Source organism: Adiantum capillus-veneris, chromosome 30, assembly GCF_014529385.1.
Source record: "Adiantum capillus-veneris isolate H3 chromosome 30, ASM1452938v2, whole genome shotgun sequence".
NCBI classification, from domain to species: domain Eukaryota; kingdom Viridiplantae; phylum Streptophyta; class Polypodiopsida; order Polypodiales; family Pteridaceae; genus Adiantum; species Adiantum capillus-veneris.
Window position 1 is genome coordinate 58,818,383 of NC_140960.1, and position 26,525 is coordinate 58,844,907.

At 47.3% G+C, this 26,525-nt stretch overlaps 1 protein-coding gene across 1 annotated transcript in view; it reads left to right on the forward strand.

The window, feature by feature from the left end:
• Positions 1-26,525, forward strand: part of LOC147418026 (uncharacterized) — a 180,246-nt gene that overhangs the window by 145,172 nt on the left and 8,549 nt on the right. The gene's annotated exons all lie outside the window — the stretch shown is intronic.

The window sequence follows — 26,525 nt, forward strand, 5'->3', positions numbered from 1 at the left end:
CACCAACAAATTTGCTTATAGGGGCAAGGGTAGAGGAAGGAGCAGCCGAAAGAGGGGACTGCAAAACTGGTTCAAGACATTCAGATTGCATGTGACCGAATCTACCACATCGGAAACAGGAGTTAGCAAATTTGCCCCATTTGAGTTTAAAAGGACGCTTGCCCACCCATGGATCCCCTGAATCCACCATAATTCCATCCGGGGTAAGCTTGTCTATATCCCAAAGAATGCAAAACCTATTGGTGTTCGCATCCAATTTCGGTGAGCAAATCACCTTGCCAAGCTGAGCAGGCAACAACGGAAGAAAATGCCTCCACTGCGAAGGAAATCAACAATTTCCACCCACACAGGACATTTGTGACGAATAAGACTTTGATAGTCCTTCGCAAGGCAGAACATGAGTCATCTGCGTGCCAAAAAAGATGGGAGACATCTCCAGCAAAAGATTTCTAGCCTCAGTATCTGCCAATAAAACCTCATAGAAACCTCGAGCACCAAAATAAATGCCTTGGATAGCCTGGCGTTTGAGAAGGAAATCAACCCACTGTCTGACATCGTGCACAACGGGCATTTTTCCAGGGAAAAACAAGATGACCGCATTCATGGCATATTGCGCTACCGGATCCATAAGGTCTTGTACTAGAATTCGCACCTCAAGGGCAGGTGGCTGACCATTCCAAGCTTTTCGGGCCTCTTCAAAGTATTCATCAGACAACTGTTGATTTTAGAAGCACTCTTCGAAACACTGTCCATGGCTTTACGACGCTTGAAGACACACGGGAACTCTGACATGCATCAACCGGACCACGACCGAAAACTAAAGCAAAAGACTTTGTTTGTGTTTTGTGTTAATTTATCTATTTACAGAGACCTCAGAGATATTTACATCTCCCACAGAACGTATATATCTGCAAAATAACTATGCCTTGAATATTGTAAACTGTCACTAGCCGTAAATTGCCTGGCGTTGATGATACAGCAGATCATACAGAGGTCTGACAACAGCGAGCAGGCTCAAGGCGGCGAGGACAAAACACCACTGATGAGGTAAAACAGTAGACACGCAGTGTAGAAAGTCGCGCACACCGCTCCTCACGCAGAACTAGTCTTCGCGCAAGACGATTGATCGTGCAGACTGTCTTCGCATAGGGCAATTGGCCGCACAGGCTGTCTTTGCGCAGGGTTGCAGACTGTCTTTGCATAGGGCAATTGGCCGCACAGGCTGTCTTTGCGCAGGGTTGCAGATTCGCGTAGCCCAACACACACACCTACACACAGGGTTATAGGGTTGCAGATTCGTGCCTCTCTCTCTCTCTCTCTCTCTCTCTCTCTCTCTCTCTCTCTCTCTCTCTCTCTCTCTCTCACACACACAAAAATATATATACACACACATATATATACATTTAATACATACATACATACACATATATGTATACATATACATATGTATATATACAGATGTATAAATATATGTATATATACATCTATATAGTACATACACACGCACGCACACACACATGTGTGTGTACATGTCTGCATGCGTGTGTGTGTGTGTGTGTGTGTGTGTGTGTGTGTGTGTGTGTGTGTGTGTGTGTGTGTGTGTGCAGTTATTTTGTCTGTGTGTATGTGCACGCGAGCGTGTGAGTATGTGAGGGGGAGGGGAACCCTATCCTACGTGACCGCTGTCAACGCCCCTCCGGCCTTGGGGCAGAAACTTGCACCCTCTAGGCTTCTGCGAGATTCTCCCGCTGCGAGCCTCTTCGACCTACACAAGCTACTCTCTGCTTTGTGACAGGAAGTCCTCAGAGCAGCCTTTCGCCTCTGCGCAGTTTGATTCCAGGCCTTTGTTCAATGTGCATTTTGTCTAGGTATGTGTGTGTGTGTGTGCATGAGTGTCAGTGTGTGTGGGGGGGGAGGGGGTGTGTGTGTGTGTGTGCGCAACTTGTTTGTTTGTGTGTGAAGTGAGCGTGATCTTCCCTACTGTGCCCCTACGCAATCTGCTGTGAGTCTTGCGCGCTCTGTCCTGAGCTCTGTGCGTGAGAGGGTTGCTGTAGCCTGCGCGTTTCTACCCTCAGCCTTCAGCGTAAAAGTTGTCCTCTACTCTGCCGTTAGCCTTACGCAACCTGAGCTCCCTGTTTTCGAACTGTTTCACAACGCGAATCTGGAACCTGCGCGCAGACAGTACGTGGAGACAGCTGGTGTTCAACTGCAGGTCTGCAGATTTGGCCTCTCTCACCCCTTGTATCTACTTGCTGCTGTCAGAACTCTGTATGAGCTGCTGCAGTATCAGAGTCAGACAATTTTCAATTAGGGACAATTCACAGTATTACAGGCAAAGTTATTTTAGCAGATGTATGAGTTCTGTGGGAGATGTACTTAATATCTTGGATTTGCGTAGGCATGTGCTCGCAAGGAAAGCTATGTTGTTGCCTACTCTTGTGCAACAAATTCAGCCTTGGACCTTGATGTTTGCATTCCTCGGTTAGCACGTTGTTACTTCTGCTTTTGGCCATTGGCAACCCTCTCTATGGGAGGTGGTTTTTGGCAAGATGGAAGGGTACATTCCTGGATGTCCTCTTGCTTCCACTTTAGTATCTACTTGGAAAGAGGTTACGATGCATTTATCATGGAATCCTCGGCAGGATGGTGATTCGATCCGTTTGGAAAGTCTCCATTGGAGCCGGGCATTTTCTCTTACTTTGGTCGACCACTCACCTCGGCAGGCTTACTTTCTCTCTGGTCGTGGAATTCGTGTGGTCGAGGATGTGGTAGATGAGACTGGATATACTTTTGAGTTTCCCTTTGTTGCTCGCCGTTTTGGGTTGGGCATGCATTACCATCAGTTTTGGAGAGAGCTTCAAAGCATGTTGCTCGACTTTTTACCTGTTTCACCTTTGCCTGACGGTGATCGCATGTTTGATTGGGCCCTTCGGGAAACGCCTTTTCGAGACATTTTTGCAGGTCGAATTTATGCTCTTCTTCTACCACAACCATGGCTTGATGGTCATTGTAATGCCCTTTGGCGCATGCACAAATCTGACCTTTGGTGGAGGAGGCTCCTCTCTGCCTTGTGGAAAAGCCATTTGCCTTTGAAAGAGCACCTATTTCTTTGGCGCTGTTTGCTTGGAGTGCTTCCCATTGGCATTTTTCTTCGGGCTCGTCATATTCGTCCTTCTTCTTGCGTTCGTTGCTCGACTGAAGAAGAGGATATTTGTCACTTGTTGTGGGATTGCTGCGTTACTAGAGACTTCCTTCACCATGTATCGGCCTGTATGCGGCTCCGTTTTCCTAGGGTTGTTTTTCACAAAAGGTTCTGGGCATTTGGTATTTTCTCCCCGACGCTACAGCGTTTCACGGTCTTCTTTATGTGGGTCAGATACTGGGCTTACTGGATCTTGTGGAGTCAGCGTAATGCTTACATGTTCAATCGTACTCATGCTGATCCATTCCCTCTCTTTAGGCTTTCTCTTAGGCAATCGTTACGGTTTGCTTTGGAAGTTGGTGATATCACCTAGAGATACATCAGCTTTCATATGAATGTTTTTAGCTACTCTCTACAACTGAGTAGTTTTGTGCTTTTCCCCTTGTATATGATTCTTTCAGTGGGTTTTCCTCGCTTTGAGGTTTCCCACTAGTAAATTAATCAATCGATTTACAACAAAAAAAAGTGTGTGTGTGTGTGTGTGTGTGTGTGTGTGTGTGTGTGTGTGTGAGAGAGAGTGTCTGTGAGAGAGAGAGAGAGAGCATTCTACCTTGTGCGATACTTCCAGCAAGTTCCCTGCAGTCCTGCACGTACTCTTTAGTATTGCGCTGCCTCTACTGTTCTGCACGCGACCTCTGGTCTATTCTGCGCGACCTACTGTGCGCAGCTCTGCTCCTGCATTGGACTGCTTTGAACGTCCCTGGCTCCTATCAATTCTGCGCGCACAGTGTGTTCAGACCCTGCCTCGACAGTCAATGCCCTGCATTATTCTGTACAGCTAGTCACCTCTTCAGTTCAAGTGTTCTGCCCTCGCCGTCCGGAGCATGTTCTCCCTATATCACCAACAGAGACTGTTCAGGATCTTTGGCTAGAGCTGATCCACACTCTCAGAGGACAGCTCAAGAGACTCCAGGACAGCTCCGACCGCATGCGGGAGCGCAGAGAGGCTTTCCTTCGACTCTGGTGTAGCACGGATAATGTGTCGTGCTCTCTACAGTGGGTGGTCCTCAGTGCAATGTGCGTGACAATCTCACTCAAACAAACTGAACAAAAAAGGAAACCATAGACATCAACAGAGCTCACAAAGACACAACAGCAGACCAGAACATATAACTCGACTACCTCAAACACTGATACAGACTCTAGCGTGGCAGCACACTCAGCTCCAGCCCAGGACTCACAGGTACAATGGGGGTGTCGAGGCTCAGATGTGCAAGGATGGTGAAGACGTGCTCTGTGTAAAGACTCACTCTAGACAACTACGTACAAGATAATGCCATTGGCCCAAAACGACTACTCATATGTACAATCATCAAGAGCCACCAACGGCTCATAAAGAACATCATCTAAGTGTATCCCCACTAGGTGGCGGTGGTGACCTAGCCACGATGTCCACTAGACCACCCTACCACGTGTCTCTGCCCAACTAGTCCGTCTAGTGTGAACCGACCAGACCAAAGACCAACTGACCAAAGCCCAACTGTAAACTAACTGTCCTGTGAAAGTGAAAGTGACACTGTAGCAGGCTATAGGTTGCCCGCCACAAGACCGATTCCCGTCCCGGAGAGCGGAACTGAAGAACTGAAATATCGGCGATCTACTGTTGGTGGTCGGATGATCGAGGAGGAGGAGGAGGCTGATAGTAAGGTGGGTAAGGAGATGGAGGCCAAGTGTATGGTGAGGGGTAGTGGCCATGAGGAGGGTACATCGGGTATGGAGTAGCCACCCCATGAGCAGCAGGCTACGTCGGGTGATTCGGGTGCGGGTGAGTAGGTGGAGCTGGTGGAAACCCAGGAAAAGACTGGGCAGGCTGCGAAGGTGGAACGGGTTGTTGGAATCCAAGGAAGCCGTAGAAGTGCTGAGGAAAGGATAGGGACTGGGAGGGGGAGGCCATAGAGGGACCATGAAATTGTGATGAGACCGAGCCTGCTGGCTTAGACTCCATATTGGTAGGATTTGCTTTCTCTGTTGTTTGAGAATCCCCTGAATGTGCTTTGGAAATGTCCGTCTGTGTCTGTATCTGTGTTGCCATAGCAGGAACTTGCGGAGAAACCGGGGTTGTAGTTGTAGTTGTAGCTGTAGCTGTAGCTGGAACTGCCTGTGAAATGGCTACAGCTTGGTATTTTGCACAAGAGGGACACAATGTATGTACCACAGGAGAGAGGTCCTGAACTGTTGCGGTCATATCATTTGCCTCTCTTAACTGTTTTTGCTGAGTGTGGACAATATGTTTGAGGTCCACTACCTGTTGAGTTAAGATTCTTATGCGATCTTGAGCTGTAGCAATCATCGCTCGTTGAAGATGAGCCTGCACTTCCCTTGTCATACCGTCATAGCAAGCGCGATGCAGACCGTTGGTACCTTGCAATGAGAGGGCCACATTGATAATCGTCGAAATGGATCTTCTGCCCGCCTCTAAAAGTCTATCGGCGTGAGGTGTAAAAGTATCATATATGTCATGCTTGTCAGATGTAGGTGTCCCAAAGCTAGATGCCCCTGCAATATCCTTAGGTGCCCCTGCATTATCCCTAGGTGCCCCTGCACTAAGATTAGTACGTGGTGCTGGCGACACAACTGGAGGTTGTGTTTTAGTGACTGCAACACTACTCACAAGAGGTGGTGTGAAAGTTGAGGTGGCCACAAAAGTAGACATACGCACTGTTGGTGTTGTAGTATGGACGTCAGAGATTTTGACCTGTGATTCTGAGAAGGGTAGTGTTGCTAGCTGCTGAGACGAATCTTTTTGTACCTTTGCCCTCTTGCGCAAGATGCCTTTCCCTTTTGCCATTTTGGAACGATTTTGTTCTTTTGGGTCATCTTGAAGGGTGAGAACAGCTGTTGCATCTGCCTTTTGCTGCATAATCTGCACTACCCAATACATAATAGGGGCTGCATAGCAAATGAACCTTTCCGCTTTGCCTTTACGTTGAGTCCGAAAACGCTTTGCCCTGTCCTGTAGCGCTTTAAACAGCAGATAGTGAAATGGGTACGGCAGGCAGTGGTAGAGACAAAAAAGAGCATCGCATATTGCTGGAGAACTTGGGGAAGATGGAACCCCTGTTCTTTCCGGTGCGCACAGTAAAAAATAATATTGTAACACTGAATACAGCTGCTGGCTCCTGTGATAGTCTGGATGTGAGTCTAGCAAAAGTTCCTAACAGCATTTGCAGTTTCTTCTGGTGAGAGATTCGAGAAGGTTTTGGTTGCATGCAGAGGTGCCAGCACAGTCAATATTCCCATAGCCTGTCTGATATCCTCCACTGTAGGTGCAGTACCATTCAGCTTTGGAAAAGTGAGCAAGAGGGAACATAGCTTGGCAGTAGAGATATTGGCAGACAAATCGGCCAAATTTTGAAGACCCAAGTGTATGAGTTGCTGCTGAGAGAACACATCCTTAAGTGCTGGATTCGGAGCCTGTAAATGATATATCATTATTAAAGGTACCTTGGAGAGGGCACCAGACGAGCGAGGCACCTGGAGAGTGGTGACCCTGTCAGCAGTGACTGGCTGGGGTGAATCTTCCTCTGAAGATTCCTCTGAAAGCTGCTCTGAACTAGGAGTGTAATCTGATTTACTTTGAGAGCTATCCCCAAAGGCAGAGGACTCTTCCTCCGATTGGAGATTCTTTTCTCTATTCCGAGTTCTCACCATCTATACTGATTGATGAGTCCCACTGTAGCAGGAGCAAGGGCGAGACCCAATTCAGTACTGGATGACGGACTGAATGGAGTACCAAGGCTATAATAAAGGCTCTCTGCTTTTCGCAGGTAAACGCTCTCTGCTTTTCGTTTTTGCTTTTCGCAGGTAAAATACCGCCCTTGCTGGGAAGTGCTTTGCACAGGATATACGGCGCTTGCTTTTTATTTTTGGTTTGTCGAAAGAGTCTAGAGGCGAGGGCGCTGGGTTAGGTCTAGGGTCGAGGGGCTAGGGACTAGAGGCTAGGGGCAAGGGGCGAGGGACTAGGGACTAGGGGCTAGGGGCTAGGGGCGAGGGGCTGGGAAAGGGAGAGGGCGAGGGACTAGGGTCTAGGGGCTAGGGGCGAGGGTCGAGGGGATGGGGATGGGCGAGGGCGAGGGGGCGAGGGCGAGGAGGAAGGTTAGGGCGAGGGGCGAGGGGATGGGAAAGGGCGAGGGCGAGGGCGAGGGGGAAGGGGAGGCTAGGGCGAGGGCGAGGGGGAAAGGGGGAAGGTTAGGGCGAGGGGCGAGGGGCAAGGGGATGGGAAAGGGCGAGGGTTAGGGCGAGGGGGAAGGGGAGGCTAGGGCGAGGGCAAGGGGGAAGGGGAGGGTTAGGGCAAGGGCGAGGGAAAGGGGGAAGGGTATGGCTAGGGCTAGGGGCGAGGGCGAGGGATGGGAAAGGGCGAGGAAGGGTATGGCTAGGGCGAGCATTAGGGCTAGGGGAGGGGGTTGAGAGGAGAGACAAAGCGGAGGGTAGAAAATAAGGAGGGAGATTTAACGCGTAGGAAACTATCCCAGAGACCTTAAAGATTTAGCTACAACCAAATTAATAGAAAGCATTGATAAATTCGAGGTACTCAGAAAGAATCAGCAGTGGCAGATAAAACGCGAAGTACCATCATAAATAAATACCCCACTCAAAGATACAAAGGCATTTATGTATATCCAAGAACTCAGTTTCACTTGAGAGGCAAAAGCTAAGAAAAGGACCTGAGTCGAGATTGAGGAGATTCGGTTATGCCCAAGAAAGACAGAGATTGAAGGCAGAGAGTGAAGGATAGAGTTGATCCAATTCCAGATTCAAACTTATTGAGCTTAACAGAGTCTGCAGAAGCAGAGTTGTCTAAGGAGAGGGTCTAAGAGATAAGATAAAACAGAAGGAGCTGTCTAAGAGATAAGATAAATGGAACAACAAGATGCCGAAGATAGTGATTCCGAAGTTATTTAAAGGTTCAGGAGTCGGCGAAGCTCAACACTTGATTGTCGCGCGGTTAGACCCTTGAGCGGCAGCTTAAGCATGATAGCATTTGATCCGAGATCCATTGACTAAAGGCAGCGAATCTCCTTCGAGAGTGGCTAATTGTACAGCTCCGTGGGGTAGAATCTCCATGACCTTATATGGTCCTTTCCATGCTAGGACCAACTTCTTTGCTTTTTTCAGAAACTTGGCCTGATAAAGTAGCACCAGTGCTCCTTGCGTTATTTGCGGCTTCCTGAGATGGCGATCATGCCAGGCTTTATGACGAAGCTACTCTGCTTCTAGAGCCAGTGAAGCCAAACCTCGGCTTTCCTCCAAAAGAAAACGACGGGAGACAGATGCCGACTCCAAATTTCCAATGGCACGAAGACTGCCCACTCGCGGGGATCCTGAGTTGAATTCGAAAGGTGCTATCGCTTCCAAACCGAAAGCCAATTGAAATGGGGTGTGATTGGTTGTGGCTTTGAAAGAAGTTCGATATGCCCAAAGTGTACCGTGGATAGCTTGAGCCCAAGTCGAGGGATGAAGATGACATGCTTTCCGCAGGAGTGCTATCAGAACCTTATTAGTGCTCTCTGCCTGCCCGTTTGCTCTAGGGTAATAGGAACAAGATTTTCGGTGAAAAATCTTGTAGTTGGCCAGCAAGGTAGAAATTGTTTCATTCACAAAGTGATTACCCCTGTCTCACTGGTGATTTCCAAGGGACATCCAAACCTGCACAAAATATTTTCGTATAGAAACTTAGCTACCGTAGTGCCAGTGCAGTCCGTTGTTGCAAGTACCTCTGCCCACTTTGTTGCGTAGTCTGTAGCCACCAAGAGATACTTCCGATTGCCGGGTTGGACAGAGGGAGTAATTGGACCTACAGAATCTATGCCCCATCTCTCAAAGGGTTGCCATGCCATAGAGACCTGCAGAGGACGGTTTGACTGTTTGCTTGGTTTAGGGCCACAGCACTGACATACATCGCATACCTTTACATAGGCAATTGCATCGCGAAAAATATAGGGCCACCATAAGCCACACTGGAGAATCTTCTATGCAGTAATATGACCAGGGTAATGGCCACCAGTGGGACCACTATGGGCATCCTCTAAAATATACTCGACTTCATGAGGGGAGACACACCGCCTCAGAACACCATCCTGCCCTGATTTGTATAGCTGGCCCCCAATCAGAGTGAAAGGCCTAGACTTCAGTAAGAGGCGTATCTTCTGCAGGGGAGAAGCATTCTCTGGGTAGAGGCCAGTAGAAAGCAGATGCAAAACATCGCCGTACCATTCCGGAGTGGTATACACCTTAAAGAGGCTGCTATCAGGAAAGTCATCAGCAACCCCTGTTGCTTGTTCACCAGTGTGAACGCGAGAAAGGTGGTCGGCAAGGACATGATGCTTGCCGAGCCTGAGTACTACTTCGAAATCAAACTCTTGAAATAAGAGTAGCCATCGCCATACTCTACCTGCAACCTGCGGCTTGTTGAGCAGATATCGCAGGGCATGGTGATCAGTAATAACTGTGAAGTGGACCCCTAATAAGCAGTGCCGAAATTTTTGCAGAGCATAGACAATAGCTAAACCTTCCCTTTCTGTGGTGCTGTAGTTGCACTCTGCCTTGGTGAGTAGGCGACTCGCATAGTGAACAGGGCAATCCAGGTTATACTCTTTACTAGGTTGAGTCAGCACCGCACCCACAGCCAGTTGACTGGCATCTGTATGCACATGAAAGGTGTGAGACCAATCGGGAGCTACCAAGATAGGCGCTTCAGTGAGGCATTTTTTAAGGTATGCAAAAGCTTCAGCCTCTGCCTTTAACCATTGAAATGGAAGAGCAGCACTGGTTAGGCGGGTTAGGGGTTGAGCCACCTGTGCATACATGCGTATAAACCTGCGATGATAACCTGTGTGGCCTACAAAGCTCTGTACCCCTTTTGGGTTGATGGGAGGTGGTAACTTTAACATTGCCAAAATCTTCTCTGGGTGAGGCAAGCTAAACCTTTAGCAGACACCACATGGCCTAGAAGTGTGCCTTCAGTAACCAAAAATTACATTTGTTAGGATTTAGCTTTAGGCGTGCCTCTCTGCCCGTGAGGAAGACAGCAGAGAGCTGAGCGAGGTGTTCCTCTAGATTTTCCACTAGGGTTGAACATTGAGCACCTGAGAAGGTCGAAAAATCGTCCATGAAGATGCGAAGATGATCCGTAAGCAGAGGGCAAAAAATGAGATATACCGCCCTATTGAAAGAAGGTGGGGCATTTTTCAACCCAAAAGACATTCGAGTGTAGATAAAAATACCCCAAGGAGTCACAAAGGCCGTTTTCAGCTGAACACCTGGATGGATGCCCAACTGCTTGTATCCACTAAACCCATCCATGAAACTGTACAATACATGCCCTGCTACATCTTCGAGCACACGCTCAATGAAAGGTGTTGGGAAACCATCTAGGATAGTTACCTTATTCAGAGCACGGTAATCTACGCACACACGGATTTTGTTGGACTGCTTCTTAGGCGCTATCACCATTGGTGATAACCACTCAGAGTGCTCCACAGGTACAATGATCCCTGCCTCTTGCATTTTTTCTAACTCTACCTTGACCGCCTCAGCATACTTCAGGTTGAGCTTGTAAGCTCGGCCTCTTAGAGGCTTAGCCCCTTCAACCAGAGGTATAGTGTGGACACCCAATTCTAGTGGAATCCCCTCTAAATCCTTGTAAGACCAAGCAAAAACATCTTTAAAGGAGTGTATGAAAGAGACTACCTGATTGAGTAATGCGGGATGCTCCCATAACCAAGTTGCTAATAGTACGTGCTGAGGGTTGTCAGGATCTCCCTGGTTGACTTCTCTGACCGAGTCCGGGGGTGTAGCTGGAGAGGGTGCCTCTGAAGATGAGAGGTGAGCTGCCTCTTGGAGCTTCAAGACATCATGTGTAGGTGTTTGATCGATTGGAAACTCTGCATACTCTTCTTGTAACCATCCCTGTGGGAGCTCCTCGAAGGGTAAATCTTCAGATGCAGACATGACAGAGTGCTTTTGTAGGGGGTCCGACTTGGGAGATGCTCCAAGAAGGGGGAAATCTTTGGCGAGTGCATGCAGAGGAGATTTCTTCCCCCTTCCGTGATGTGTTATAGGTTCCCCAAGACCGAGGGCTTCCATCGGCGGGTCATTCGAAGCATGAGAATTTGGGGCTGACACACTTACTTCTTCGACTGTTGTACTATCCGCTGTAGGACTTTGGACATCTGTGTCCTCCTGAGGAGTGTGAAGAGAGAGTGTTACTGGCGGCACAGGTAAGTTTTGAATAGAGACCATGTAGCATGGCATCGATGTGGTAGCTTCCAACCACTATAGCAGGTACTCGTCACATCCATCAGGTGGGATGGGCTACTCATGGTCGGGGTTGGACTGTACTGACAATGAGCTATGATGAGCCACTGGATCCATCCCTCCTTCAAGCCGGATTGGTTGCATTTGGGATCCGTGAGTGTGTATCCACATGGCGTCGTTTCCCCAATCATGAAGTGCCTTAGTATGCCACAACCATGGTCTACCAATCAGCAAAGGTAATCCTCCCTCCACCTGAGGAAGACTGACCACCACAAAATCCAAGCTAAATGTGAAGTCTTGTACTTTCAAAGGCACCTTCTCTACTATGCCCATAGGGTAGACTGTCCTCTGTTCTGCCAATGTAACAGTGAATGGAGCAGGGTGAGTAGGTTGCAGACCTAAGGCTGACATGGTAAATTCGGGCATTAGATTGATTCCAGACCCACTATCCACTATGACGCCTGAGAATGGCTGCCCAAGAATAGATACAGTAAGACGTGGACTTTTATAGTCGGTGAGGGGAGCAATTGGATATGAAATCATGTAGGACTCCAAGGGCTGCACAGGTAGATGCCCACCACTAGGCCCTGTCCCAAGGTACAAAGACTGAATTATTGAGAGGGTGTCACCTCAAAGGGTTGCATCTAGCCGGAGCATCTCATAAAGAGACACTTGCTGAAAGGTGTTCTTCAAGATTGCTTCCGCTGTGGGCCTAGCTCCTACAACCTGGGCTTCCTCGAAAACTTTGACCTGTTGCAAGTCAGCTACTGCTACCAAGAAGGCTCCATCAATGTCCGAAAGCATAGAGATTGGCCTATTCTTTGCACCACTTACGGGTGCGACATTTTGAACAGGTTGCGGAAGGGTTGGACAGGATGGTCCCGTTGGCAAACTTAAACCCAGGGCTGCTCTTTGTGCTCAAGTGAGCACCCCAGTAGGCTCTACTGCTTGTTGTGGTTGAACTGTATGTGTAGCAGGTGTTGGCTGAGGGGCGGTGTTCACTGTGATTAGATTGATTTTCCGGAATGTAAACTCTTGTTGATTTTGATTTGGGCCTGAAGATGAGGATGCCCTTTGTTTGGGACAATATTTACTGTAGTGGTCCTTAGACTCCGGACAATGTCTACAAGGAGGAGACCCTTCAGGTAAAAGGACACTTACTTTGGTAATGCCCATATTCATCGCATCTGTAGCATAAGATTGGCCGATTAGACGGACGAAACGAGGGACGAGGTGGTCGCGCTGCTCTTGTTGTTGCATGGTGCTGGAGGCTGAGGTGTAGAAGCTTTGGGAAACTGAGGGAGTACTGGCATGATAAAAGCTGTGAGCTGCAAAGTTGTTGTGCATACCTTGCTGCATAGGGGGTGTTGTCAGCAAAGGAGGCAACGGGTTTTGATGGCCATAGGGTGAGACCATGTTGGATGCAGGTGCTAGCCCTTGTTGGAGAGAAGGACCTAGATTTTGTTGTATTTGCCGCAATCCTTTGATGTAGTAACAGTCCTTATCTTCGTACCCAGATTTTTCGCAAAAGTGGCAATAAGCCCGAAGGGGACAGTCCTGTGGAGTATGTGCACGAGAGCGACAAGAGCTGCACCTACCATAGCTTTAGTGTCCTGCTGAGACCGAAGCTCTTCTAGTTCTCTCTTGATTTGATCCAAAGCCTCAAGGTGCGATGGTTTCTCTTGTCTCAGAGAGATTGATTTCTCTTCTTGGAGGGTGCGTTGTAGTTTGAGGGCTTCGAGTTCCCTACGCAAGGAAGTCAAAGGATCAGCAGGACTACCTTCCGAGAACACAGAGGGAGTATCTATGTGAGGAGAGTATTTGAACAGCTTCCTAGCCCCCTCTATTCTAGTAGCAGCTGCGATGAATTCCTCCAAAGTGGCGTCAAGTCGGAGGCTCTCCCGGAGTTTTTGTTGAGAGGTTTTTGAAAGCGCCTTCTCCACCCACTTCTTAACCATGAATTCACCGGGTTGCTGGGGAAGCTTGGCAACCAGAGACTTGGTTTTGGTCATAAGCTTTGCAAAGGTCTCCTCTGGCTGGAGCACCATGTTGGCCAACTCATCCAACACTTTCTCTTGGTAGTCGCCCGGCCTGAAAGTTGCACAGAACTGTTGTCTTAAGTCTGCCCAAGTTGCAAAATGATTCTCTGCAAACTGGCTGTACCATTTGTCTGCTAAGCCGTCCAAGGTGGATGGAAAAAGTTACCAGATAAGCATCTTTCCTGTTAAGTCCACGTCCTCTATAGAGAGATACGAACCTCCGTGCATGGTCGTCCGCATCTTCCAAGGAGAGTCCTTTGAAGGTGGGGAACTTGATGTTTACCTTGGCCATTACACTAGCCAACGCCTCCATGGCCTCTTGTTGAGCCTGCTGCTCAATAGCCTGCTGTAGCAGAATAGGAGAGAGCTTTACTGGAGAAGGTGTGTAGTGCGGATAATGCGTCGTGCTCTCTACAGTGTGGGTGCCCCTCAGTGCAATGTGCGTGACAATCTCACTCAAACAAATGAAAACTCTCTCAAACAGAATGAAACACAGAAACAACGGATAACAACACAGAAACAATGGATAACAACAGAGACACAACAGTGGACCAGAACATGTGGACTCGACTAGCTCAAAGAACCATGTACAGACTCTGGCGTGGCAGCACACTCCGCTCCAGCCCAGGACTCACAGGTACAAATGGGGTGTCGAGGCTCAGATGTGCAGGGATGGTGTAGCAGTGCTCTGTGTAAGACTCTCTAGACGACTACGTGCAAGATAAGCCCCCAACTCCCCCAAAACGACTACTGATATGTACAACCATAAGAGCCACCAACGGCCCATAAATGTCCAGCCAGCTAAGTCTATCTCCAAACTGAGTGGTGGTGGTGACCTGGCCACGACGTCCACTAGACCACCGTAGGTACCCTGCCACGTGTCACTCCCAACCAAAGGGTCCGTCCAGTGTGAACCAGACCAACTATAGCTAACTGTCCAACTGCCTGTCCTGTGAAGTGACACTGTAGTAGGCTACAGGTTGCCCGCCACAAGACTGGTCACTGTCTCGGTGAGCCAAAACTTAATGAAACTGCAAAAGTAACTATATGTACCATGAAAGATGAGGTAAGAGCACAGTCCTGTCACCCAAGGGAAAGGGTCGTCCCCACTGCTGCTCCAGAAGCTTCCGGATCGGGAGGAGCCATCAGATCAATAGTGTAACCATGCGGTTGTTGTCCTGTGCTTTGCATACCTTGATTTCCTGTGGTTGTAGCAGCCATCTGCTGCACAGCGGATGGGAGTACCTGCCCTGAAGTGAACTCCGGACGCCTAGTAACGCAACCATGGCGGTGTGCACCAGCAACACTGTCACAGCAAGGAACACTCTGGCTCTGCATGTGTGGCATCTGGATCTGAGACTCTTGCTGAGTGAAGTACTGGACCTGGGGCTGTGGGTAGTGTCCCATGAACTGCTGAGAGGGCTGAGAGGGACCTGCTGGGTAGTGTCCCATGAACTGCTGAGAGGGCTGAGAGGGTGTCGAGGCTCAGATGTGCAGGGATGGTGTAGCAGTGCTCTGTGTAAGACTCTCTAGACCAGGGACGAGGGACGAGGAGGACTAGACCAGGGACGAGGGACGAGGAGGACTAGACCAGGGTCGAGAGGTCTAGACCAGAGACGAGGCAAGTTGGACCAGGGCGAGAGGGGACCAGGCCAGCAAGGCGAGAGACTAGACCAGCTAGATTAAGCTATCAAGGGTGAAACTGGACCAGACCAACAGGCTGCACAGGCGAAGCGAAGAACCCAGCTACTCAACAGAGTGAGACTTCAGTTGAGGTCCCACCGTGATCGCCAAAATGAGAGCACCTGTAGCGCGGATAATGCGTCGTGCTCTCTACAATGTGGGTGCCCCTCAGTGCAATGTGCGTGACAATCTCACTCAAACAAATGAAAACTCTCTCAAACAGAATGAAACACAGAAACAACGGATAACAACACAGAAACAATGGATAACAACAGAGACACAACAGTGGACCAGAACATGTGGACTCGACTAGCTCAAAGAACCATGTACAGACTCTGGCGTGGCAGCACACTCCGCTCCAGCCCAGGACTCACAGGTACAAATGGGGTGTCGAGGCTCAGATGTGCAGGGATGGTGTAGCAGTGCTCTGTGTAAGACTCTCTAGACGACTACGTGCAAGATAAGCCCCCAACTCCCCCAAAACGACTACTGATATGTACAACCATAAGAGCCACCAACGGCCCATAAATGTCCAGCCAGCTAAGTCTATCTCCAAACTGAGTGGTGGTGGTGACCTGGCCACGATGTCCACTAGACCACCGTAGGTACCCTGCCACGTGTCACTCCCAGCCAAAGGGTCCGTCCAGTGTGAACCAGACCAACTGTAGCTAACTGTCCAACTGCCTGTCCTGTGAAGTGACACTGTAGCAGGCTACAAGGTGATCTGGAAGATGTGGAACCGGATGAAGGAATGGGGGATGAAGGAATGGGGGATGTCGTATGTGGAGGTATGGTTGATGAGGTTAATGGACTTCTACTAGATACCACAGGGCGTCTTCTGTTATAGTGCTTCAGAGGGCTCAGTAGTGCGCTTTGACGCTCAACTGACCGCCTTGTATGTGTCATGCAGTGAACAACACAGGTCTAACACAGAACAAGTGAGGATAATGACTAGACCACCTGGTCCATATCCAGTGACTAGACCACCTAGCTGACAGGACGAGGAGGGTGGACCAGGGCGAGGACTAGACCAGGACCAAAGACCAAGGACCAGGGACGAGGACTAGGACTTGGACCAGGGCGAGAGAGGACCAGACTTGCAGACTATCTACACAGTGTAAGCAAGTGTACGGAGCCCGATAACAACCGATTAGCTTCACGATTTTATCTCCGCAAGAGTGAGACTTTCTTTGAGGTCCCACCATGATCGCCAAAATGAGAGCACCTATAGCGCGGATAATGTGTCGTGCTCTCTACAGTGGGTGGTCCTCTGTGCAATGTGCGTGACAATCTCACTCAAACAAACTGAGCAGAAAAGGAAACCATAGACATCAACAGAGCTCACAAAGACACAACAGCAGACCAGAACATATGACTCGACTACCTCAAAGACTGATACAGACTCTGGCGTGGCAGCACACTCAGCTCTAGCCCAGGACTCACGAGTACAATGGGGTGTCGAGGCTCAGATGTGCAGGGATGGTGAAGACGTGCTCTGTGTAAAGACTCACTCTAGACGACTACGTACAAGATAATGCCACTGGCCCAAAACGACTACTCATATGTACAATCATCAAGAGCCACCAACGGCTCATAAAGAACATCATTTAAGTCTATCCCCACTAGGTGGCAGTGGTGACCTAGCCACGATGTCCACTAGACCACCCTACCAAGTGTCTCTGCCCAATGAGTCCGTCTAGTGTGAACCGATCAGACCAAAGCCCAACTGTAAACTAACTGTCCTGTGAAAGTGAAAGTGACACTGTAGGAGGCTACATCTGGCATCCTGGGCCTTTTTTCACCATGGTCAAGGGTGTACTCAGATGGCACTACCGTCCACCTGTGTGGCTTTTCCCTCCTCCCATTTCTTGATTTAGCCTCATTGTACATATGCTGTTTTTTCATTTGGAGAGTCTCCCCATCATGGTTGTTGTAGCCCTCTCTTGAAGAGGTGGTTGTAGCCCTATGGGCAATTTCATTAACTAATAGAAGGATATTTTTCTCGAAAAAAAAAAACAATGCGAAGTTGTTGCAATGGGTTGAGAATAAAGTGATGTCTAAATTGCATTATTGGAAATTGTCTACCTGGCCGCTCCATGTAAGACTCAGAATAGTGCAGTCTATTTTGGTGGCATACATGCAATTTTTCCTGCCATTGTTGCATTGGCCACCCCGTCGTCTTCGGGATTTTATGTCTCGGATTTTGGAGCACTTCTGGTCCACTTCCTCTCACAAAAAAGGCTTGCGATTGCTTGCGATGGATAAGCTTTGTACTCCAAAACGTTGTGGTGGTCTAAATATCCCTCTTTTTGTTCTCATGTTACAGCAAGGAAGGCTACTTTGTTGTTGGTGTTGGTTGAGCAAAAACAGCCCTGGACACAGGTGCTTGCGTTTTTGTGCTCTCATACGATTTTCACGCCAGTCTTCAGCCATTGGCAGCCGTCGTATTGGGATGTGGTTTTTGGTAAAGTTGAAGCTACAATTCCAGGACATCCCTTTGCTTCCAGCCTAGTGGCAGATTGGAAGTTGGTCACGAGCGAATTGTTGTGAAATGGTAGAGATGACGCCCGTGGAAATTCACTTCGATTGGAGAGTTTGCATTGGAGTAGAGTTTTTGCTCAGACTCTTGTTCGACACTCTCCTAGACAGGCTTACTTTCTCTTTCGCAAAGGTATTGACAAGATAATAGATTTGATAGACGTTGAACGAGGGGTGTATCTGTGTGTGTATATTTGCAGCAGGAGATTCTTTTAGTTGTTGTGTTCAGCAGAGTCTTTCCAAGAAAGTTTGAAAAATCAAAAAAAAAAAGTTTTGGTGTTGCCCATGGATGCTCGTCTGGCGTCTGCTTCAAGCTGTAGTCTTTAATTGAAAGTAGACCTTCGTGTGTAGAAAGTGCGGTTTCCGTAGGTTATTCCAGAAGAAGGTGTATATAAGCGTAGGAAACAGGTGGATCTTTCCCCAATGGATGCTGCAAAAATCATTAAAGAGTGTTTGTCGAAGGATTTTGCAGATGCTCTGAATGCCTGGGAACGGCAACAACCAGTTACTGAAGTGGTTATTCCGGTTCATCAGCTTATGGATCCGGTTGCACAATATGCGTTGAATGCCGTTATTTTGTTCTTCCCTGACAAGATGCCCTCGGCACAAGATGTAGGTGAATGGGTTGATTTTCTGTTAAAAAGACAAGCTGTCCAAGGGGTGTATCTTGGTGCCTGTGGTTTTTATGAGGTGTTATTGGCAGACATGGAAGCCCGCTCCCAATTATTGGAAATGTCGCCTTTGTTTTTCAATATGCAAATGACACATGTATTGCCATGGGCACTTACTAAAGATTATTAAAGCTTGATACGACATAGGTGCCCAGTTTGGGTGAAAATAGTCGGATTTCCACGGACTTGGAAGCATTTCTTGCCTCTTCTAACTGCTCAGTTGGGCAAAGTGATGTGCCCCCCCAAACTTGGATACTAATTCAAATAGGATTATCAAAGTCTTATTCGTCACAAATGTCGTGTGTGGGTGGAAATTGTTGATTTTCCTCGCATGTGGAGGCATTTTCTTCCTTTGTTGGCTGCTCAACTTGGCAAGGTGTTTTGCCCTCCGAAATTGGATGCGAACACCAACAGGTTTTGCATTTTGTGGGATACGGATAAGCATATCCCAGATGGAATTATGGTGGATTCAGGGGATCCTTGGGTGGGCAAGCGCCCTTTTAAACTCAAATGGGGCAAATTTGCCAAGTCGTGTTTTCGATGCGGTAAATTCGGTCACATGCAATCTGAATGTCCTAAACCAATTTTGCAGCCCCCTCTTTCAGTTGTTCCTTCCTCTACCCCTGCCCCTATAGGCAAATATGTTGGTGAAGCTAAATCGAATGGAGTCCTTACTATGAAGGTGACTTCCAATATAGATAAAGGGAAAAACAAAAATCCGCCATCTGCGGATGTTGGGAATGTAAATGCAAAGAAAGGCAAAACTGTTCCATCAACTAATGTTGGCTCGTGGGTGCTACAGTGAAAATTCGTACTCCACCTTCCTCCCGTAATTATGTTCCTCTGGTTAACGCCAATAAGAATGTATCATTTAAGCAGCTTCCCTGCAATCACAATCGCACGTTGATTGACACTTGGGAAAAAGCGATGCACTCTTATAAGGATGTATTTTTGGGTGAGGCTTCCACTTCTCAGGCAGTTTCTGTAGACAAGTTTCCTGCTTTGACTCAGCTGATGGATTCTGGCATGGATGTGGTGGATGGAGATGTCCGTATGGGCATCTCGACTTCATCCTTGTGTTTCTTGCCGTTGTAAATATGGTTTCCAATGCACAGTCGCATTAAATGCATTTCATATAATGTGCGTGGGTTATGTAACCTGATAAATGGAGACTAACCTGGCACTATGTACATACATGTAAAGCAGATATTGTGGTTTTGCAAGAACACAATCAGCATGACTTTGCTAGTCAGTGTTCTTATTCTGCAGGTTATTGGATTGCATATGCTGATTTGCAAGATTACTCAAGTTTATTGATGCTGGTTCGGCATGAGCTTTAGCCAGTTCTCTTGTATAATGATCCGCACGACCGCTAGATGGTGATTCAATGCTTGTTGAACGGTTAGGTGTATGAATTTGGAGGCATTTATGCGTATACATCATCTAGACAAAGGGCTGCTTTATGGCAAGACATCTCTTCTCGCTCATGGACCTCGAATGTATTCCCCTGCGGTAATTTTAATAATATCCCTGAGATGGATGATAGTACCACTGGCAATTCACATATGTTGTTTGCAAAAAGTCAAGAATGGGATAATCTCTTTGCTTCTACTCAGATGATTGATATATGGCGGCATTTGCATCCAAACGCCTCTGGTTTTACTTTTCAGCATGTTGCCCACTCTTCTTATTGAGCGTGGTTGGATAGATGGTATTTGCTTAATTTGCAACAATATGAGGAATTTGTATGTGAGGTCAACATCGATTACTCCTTGCAGTTATCGGATCATTACCTTGTTTTGCTGGATGTGAGTTTTGGGCAGACTCGTTGTGATCGAGCTCTTCCTAGGAAATGTCTGCTACTTGTTAACAATGCCTATCTCACTCATAAAGTATTTCGTGACATGATTTCTGAGGTTATTCCCCCTCTGCTTGCTCATATGCATCTTGATCTTGATGCCGCCTGGTATCGCTTTGTTATGAGGGTGCAAAGTGTTATTTGTGACTATGGCACGCATTACATGCAATGCACTCAAGGGGATGTCAACAACTGCAAGCGTTGGCTGATTTGCAGCCTCTATCTAATTCTGAGATGTCGGAGTTATGTGAAGCTTTTGCGTGTATTCAGCGTAATGACAAGCGAAAGCTTGCTAAATGGCAGACGCATGCCTATCAACAGGCTTTCATGGATAAAGGCTATGCTTCGAAGCAATTCTTTAAGTGTTTGCATCATTCAAGACTCTCACAGGCAATCAAGCAGGTTATGCTTTCCTGAAGTGTTTGGACTTCTTCAAAGCAAGAACTTGGTGATGCCATGGTTTTGCATTATCGATAGGTGTTTGCTACTCCTTCTCAGGCATCTTCGGCTGCTTGCCATGCGCATCAATTGATGCTTTCCGTTGTTACTCCCCTCATATCCCTGCAAGATACATGTGGCCTTGAGGACCCCTTCACTGCTTCAAAATTACATAGTGCGTTGCTTGCTTTGGGCCGTTGGCGGTCTCCCGGTTGAGATGGGCTTACTCATGGAATTTTTTCTCTCCTTCTGGGAGGCTCTTGAGCATCCACTGCTTTTCATGATAAATGCAGCATGGGAGAAACAGGATTTGCCACTATCTTGGAAAGAAGGTTTACTTTAATTGCTGCCTAAGCAAGCTCTTTGTGAGCGATTCTCTCATTGGCACCCGATTACTTTGATGCCTATGGTTTATAAGATATTGGCTAAGATGCTAGTGCACCGCATTAAGGACCATCTTTTTGCAGGACTCCATCAGCCTCAATATGGTTTCATTCCAAGTCACCAGATTATGGATAATCTGGCTAATATTATGATTGGCATGGAGTATGCTAAGTACACTCAACAGGATGTATGCAAGTTGACATTGAAAAGGCCTTTGACACTGTACAGTGGGACTTCATTGCCGCCACGATGAGGTGCCTAGAGTTTGGTCCTAGATTCGCCAATGTGGTTTATTCTTTGTATGCATGTAGCTCGATGAGGTGCCTAGAGCTTGGTCCTAAATTCGCCAATGTGGTTTATTTTTTGTATGCATGTAGCACGTCTTCGGGGATCTTGGAAGGTGAATTAACTGAATCTTGGCCTCTCGGTTGTTCAGTCAGGCAAGGTTGCCCCCTTGGTGCTCTGTTGTATGCTATTGCTACTCACCCGCTCTTGACTATCTTGATCACTTGACCTCTGTTGAGCGTCTTCATGGTCTGTGGTTACCTTCGGGTCATACATTCGTTGGTGAGGCTTACGCTTATGATTCGTTGTTTATGCCCCGTAATCAGCAGGCGGATGTCAAATGATTATGGAAGCCTTGGAAGTTTTTGGCATTGCGGCTGGGTTTAGAATCAACTTTTGTAAATCAAAGCTTCTACCTCTCCATTCCTACTGATTGGCATATTCTGTTGTGGCCAGGTGAGATTGTGTCTTCAAATGTGATCACTAGGCATTTAGGTTATCCAATTGGATGGAATGTTACTCACTCTCGGACAGTCAATTGGGTTATGCAACGTTTGAATGTCAAATTGCATTACTAAAAGTTATCTACTTGGCCCTTGCATGTTCGTCTGCGAATTGTTCAGAGTATCCTGTTGGCATATGTTCAGTTCTTTTTGCCACTGATGCATTGGCCTCGCCGATGTCTTGATTCTCTAATGGCAGACATTATGTCCCATTTGTGGCGGACTCATGCTCTAAGAAAAAGGCTTACGCTTGATGTCGATGGAGAAGCTTCACTCCTAAATGTCTTGGTGGACTTAATATCTTGGATTTGCGCTGGCATGTTCTTGCGAGGAAAGCTATGTTGTTGTCTATTCTTGTGCAACAAATTCACCCTTGGACTCTAATGTTTGCATTCCTCGGTTAGCATGTTGTTACTTTTGCTTTTGGCCATTGGCAGCCCTCTATATGGGAGGTGGTTTTTGGCAAGATGGAAGGGCACATTCCTGGATGTCCTCTTGATTCCACTCTAGTATCTGCCTGGAAAGAGGTTACGATGCATTTATCGTGGAATCCTCGGCAGGAAGGTGATTCGATTCGTTTGGAAGTCTGCAAACTTGGGTAAGACTTTGTTCAGCCTTTCAAGCGATCTGGCGAAAATGGTGCGGCAAGAGAATTTCCCAGCATTCCTCATTCAGAACCCGTTAATCACAAGCCACCCAATCCAACTGAGGGCATTGCCAGTCCCTCACAACCTCATAAGAATACTTCCTCAACATGATGCTGCAGCTGCTGGTATGGAAGACAGGCTATTTGAGCAGTTCAAGGAAGGATTAGAAAGTGCATGCTATTTTCATGGGCTTTCAGGTGACACTTCTGAGTTTGAAGAACTTTTAAAGAGATCGAAGACTGTCTTTTCGGAAACTTTACAGAAAGTATGGAAGCCAGGAATTTCAGAACAAATTATTTTAGCAGAAGCCTTCAAAGCACAAGGAAATACTTCTATGGCTAATTCACATTATGATTGGGCTTAGCACCTGCTTCAAGAAATGTACGGATGCAGTACCTAGTGGTTTTCTTTCACAACTTTTTCAGTATTCCTCTCGCCGAGATGGTGAGCGGTCTTGTGGCGGGCAACCTGTAGCAGGCTACAGTGTCACTTTCACAGGAGACAGTTAGGACAGTTGGTCTAGGCTGGTTCACACTGGACGGACCCTCTGGCCTAGCAGTGCCACGTGGCAGGGTACCGACGGTGGTCTAGTGGACCTCGTGGCCAGGTCACCACATGGCTTACATTTATGAGCCATTGGTGGCTCTTTATGGTGGTACATATGAGTAGTAGCGGTTGGTGATGTGATCATCTTCTTCACCTTGGGTCCAGCATCGTGCTCGAGAGCAGTGAGTCTATACACAGAGCACGTCTTCACCATCCCTGCACATCTGAGCCTCGACACCCCCATTGTACCTGTGAGTCTTGGGCTGGAGCTGAGTGTGTTGCCACGCCAGAGTCTGTATCAGTCTTTGAGGTAGTCGAGTCATATGTTGTGGTCTGCTGTTGTGTCTTTGTGAGCTCTGTTGATGTCTATGGTTTCCTTTTCTGTTCAGTTTGTTTGAGTGAGATTGTCACGCACATTGCACTGAGGACCACCCACTGTAGAGAGTACGACACATTATCCGCGCTACACTCTGGGCTCTCATGGTCACACATTTGTGTGCGCACATTGTCACCCCTTCTTTTGGTCATTGAAAACCGACTTACTGGGATGTTGTTTTTGGGAAGCTTGAAGGACACATTCCTGGATGTCCATTTATTTCTTCTCTAATTGTTGATTGGAAGGTTGTCACTTCGCATTTTGCTTGGGATGGTCGACAATCCTCTGGGGGTAACTCTCTTCACTTGGAGAGTCTGCATTGGAGTAGGGTTTTTGCTTCGACTTTGGTTCAATGGTCTCCTCGCCAAGCGTATTTTCTTTCCCAAAAAGGAATCTGTCAGGTGCATCAGGTGGTTGATGACTCGGGTTATGTTCTTTCTTTCGCTGATGCCGTCTCCCGCTTTCGGCTGGGTCTTCACTATTCTCCTCTCTGGCGGGAGATTCAAAACATGCTTGCTGCTCATTCTCCCATTCCTCCTCTGGATGAAAACTCTCGCTTCTCAGATTGGAATCTGGCTACTACTAGATTGGACTGCATCTCAGCTGCCAGTGTCTATGCCATTCTTCAGGCTGATGTATGGATTGTGCATCGGGGTAATCAGCTGTGGTCGCTTTCCGAGTCATCCTTGTGGTGGCAACACGCACTGTCTCGCATTTGGCCGAGTCATCTGCCTTTGAAGGAACGTGTTTTTTTGTTGCGATGCTTGGTGGGAGCTCTACTTGTTGGCAGTGTGTTGCATGCTCGGCATATTGCGCCTTCCCGCTGCCCCAGATGCTTTGAAGCTGAGGAGACCGTGCCACACTTGTTGTGGTGTTGTCGTCACTCTAGAGCCTTCATTCGGCAAGTGTCGACTGCTCTTCGACTACGTTTTCCTTCTGGCTCTTTTCACAGACGATTTTGGCTTTTTGGGGTGCTTCGGTCACCACAATCTCAGTTTGTGGTCTTCTTCACCTGGGTCAGATTTTGGACTATGTGGGCCATCTGGCATCATAGGAACTCCTTAATATTCCAGGGCACTTTTGTTGACCCCTTTCCCTATTTCAAATTATCTCTTGGTCAAGCGCTGCATTTTGCCTATGAAGCTGGAGACATCACTCTTGATGCCTACAGGATTTACTTTGACTGTTTCTAGCCTTCGGAGCCTCATAGTGCTCCGTCTTTTGTATCCTTTTCTTTTTATGGGTTTTCCTCGCTTTGAGGTTTCCCACTTGTAAATTAATCAAAGCAGATTTACAAAAAAAGGTGTGTGTGTGTGCGCGCGCGCGGGCACGCTTGGGCAAATCAACATCGACAATGTATTATGGATTCGGATTCTGATAGTTTGTTGGTTCAATCTGTTCAAGAATTGTTATGTTAGGCAAACCATGTAATTTCATGCAATCAAATGCGTAAAGTTCACAAATGGCAAGTACGATCTAGAGAAAAGCAGATAGCGGATAAAGGTTATTCATCCAAACAATTTTTTAAAAGTTTGCATGCTTCGCGACCGAGACACTCCATTTCTTGCATCAAAATTTCAGATGGCTCATGGACTTCTTCGAAACTGCAACTATTCCAGGAATGCGTTCAGCATTATGCTAGATTGTTTGCTACTCCTGCCCCTTTATCTGCTTCAGAATCTTGTGCTAGACTGCAATTTCTAGAAGTTGTTTCCCCAATTATGGATTCTGATGAAGTGAATGCATTGGAACAACCCTTCTCAAATGAAGAGCTGTATCATGCTTTGAAAGCACTAGGGAAGGGGAAAGCTCCAGGATGGGATGGTCTTACTACTGAATTTTTTCATGCTTTTTGGGATGAACTGAAAGATGCTTTATTGCTCATGATCAACAGTGCATGGCTGGAACAGCAGCTTCCATCTTCATGGAAACAAGGTTTGTTGAAATTGCTCCCGAAAAAGCATTTGGCTGAAATCTTTGATGATTGGAGACCAATCACTCTTATGCCGGTCGTATACAAACTTGTTGCCAAGATGATGGTGCACAGAGTAAGAGAGATTCTTCATCGTGGCCTTCATCCTCATCAATATGGGTTCATTCCGAGACGTCAAATTGTTGATAATATTGCGAATGCTATGATAGCCATTGAATATGCAAAATATTCCTCTCAGGATGTACTTGTATTGCAGGTAGACATAGCCAAAGCCTTTGATTCGGTTCGTTGGGATTTTATTTCTCAGATTATGTCTAGATTGGGTTTTGGTCCTAAATGGATTAATGTTATTTACTGGCTGTATTCTGAGGCTACGACTCGTGCTATCATTGCGGATGGGCTCTCTGACCCTTGGGAACTGGGTCGTTCTGTTAGACAGGGTTGTCCGTTGAGTGCTTTGCTTTATGCAATTTCCACTCACCCATTGCTTTTATATGTGGACAAGATGGTTGATGCTAGTTTGTTACATGGAGTGCAAATTCCAGGGAGTCCTTCTTTTCTTCCTCAGGCATATGCGGACGACTCTTTTTTTATGCCTAAAAATGATCGTGCGGATCTTCAAGCTTTGATGAAGATTTTGTCAGATTTTGGGCTGGCAGCTGGTTTGCATATCAACTTCAAAAAGTCCATTTTGCTGCCTCTTAATTCTTGCGACTGGCGCTCTATTTTATGGCCTGGACAACTGTTGTCACCACATGATGTGATACGTCACCTTGGTTATCCAATTGGTTGGTTCATTACAACGACACAACAAATGGAATGGGTGACTGCTAAGCTTGCACAGAAACTGAGATATTGGAAATTGTCCACTTGGCCTCTTCATGTACAACTGCGAATAGTACAATCCATTGTGATAGCACATGTTCAATTCTATTTGCCATTACTATCTTGGACGCATAAAGACATTTCAGCCTTTATGTCGTAGGCAATGGAATTGTTATGGAAGACACACCCCAAAGCAAAGCTTTACGCTTGTTGAGAATGCAGTCTACTTGTACACCAAGATCGCATGGTGGGCTTAATATATTGAATATACATTTCCATCCTTTGGCACGCAAAGCCACACTGCTGGCTGATTTTTTCGCGCAAGTACAACCTTGTTCACG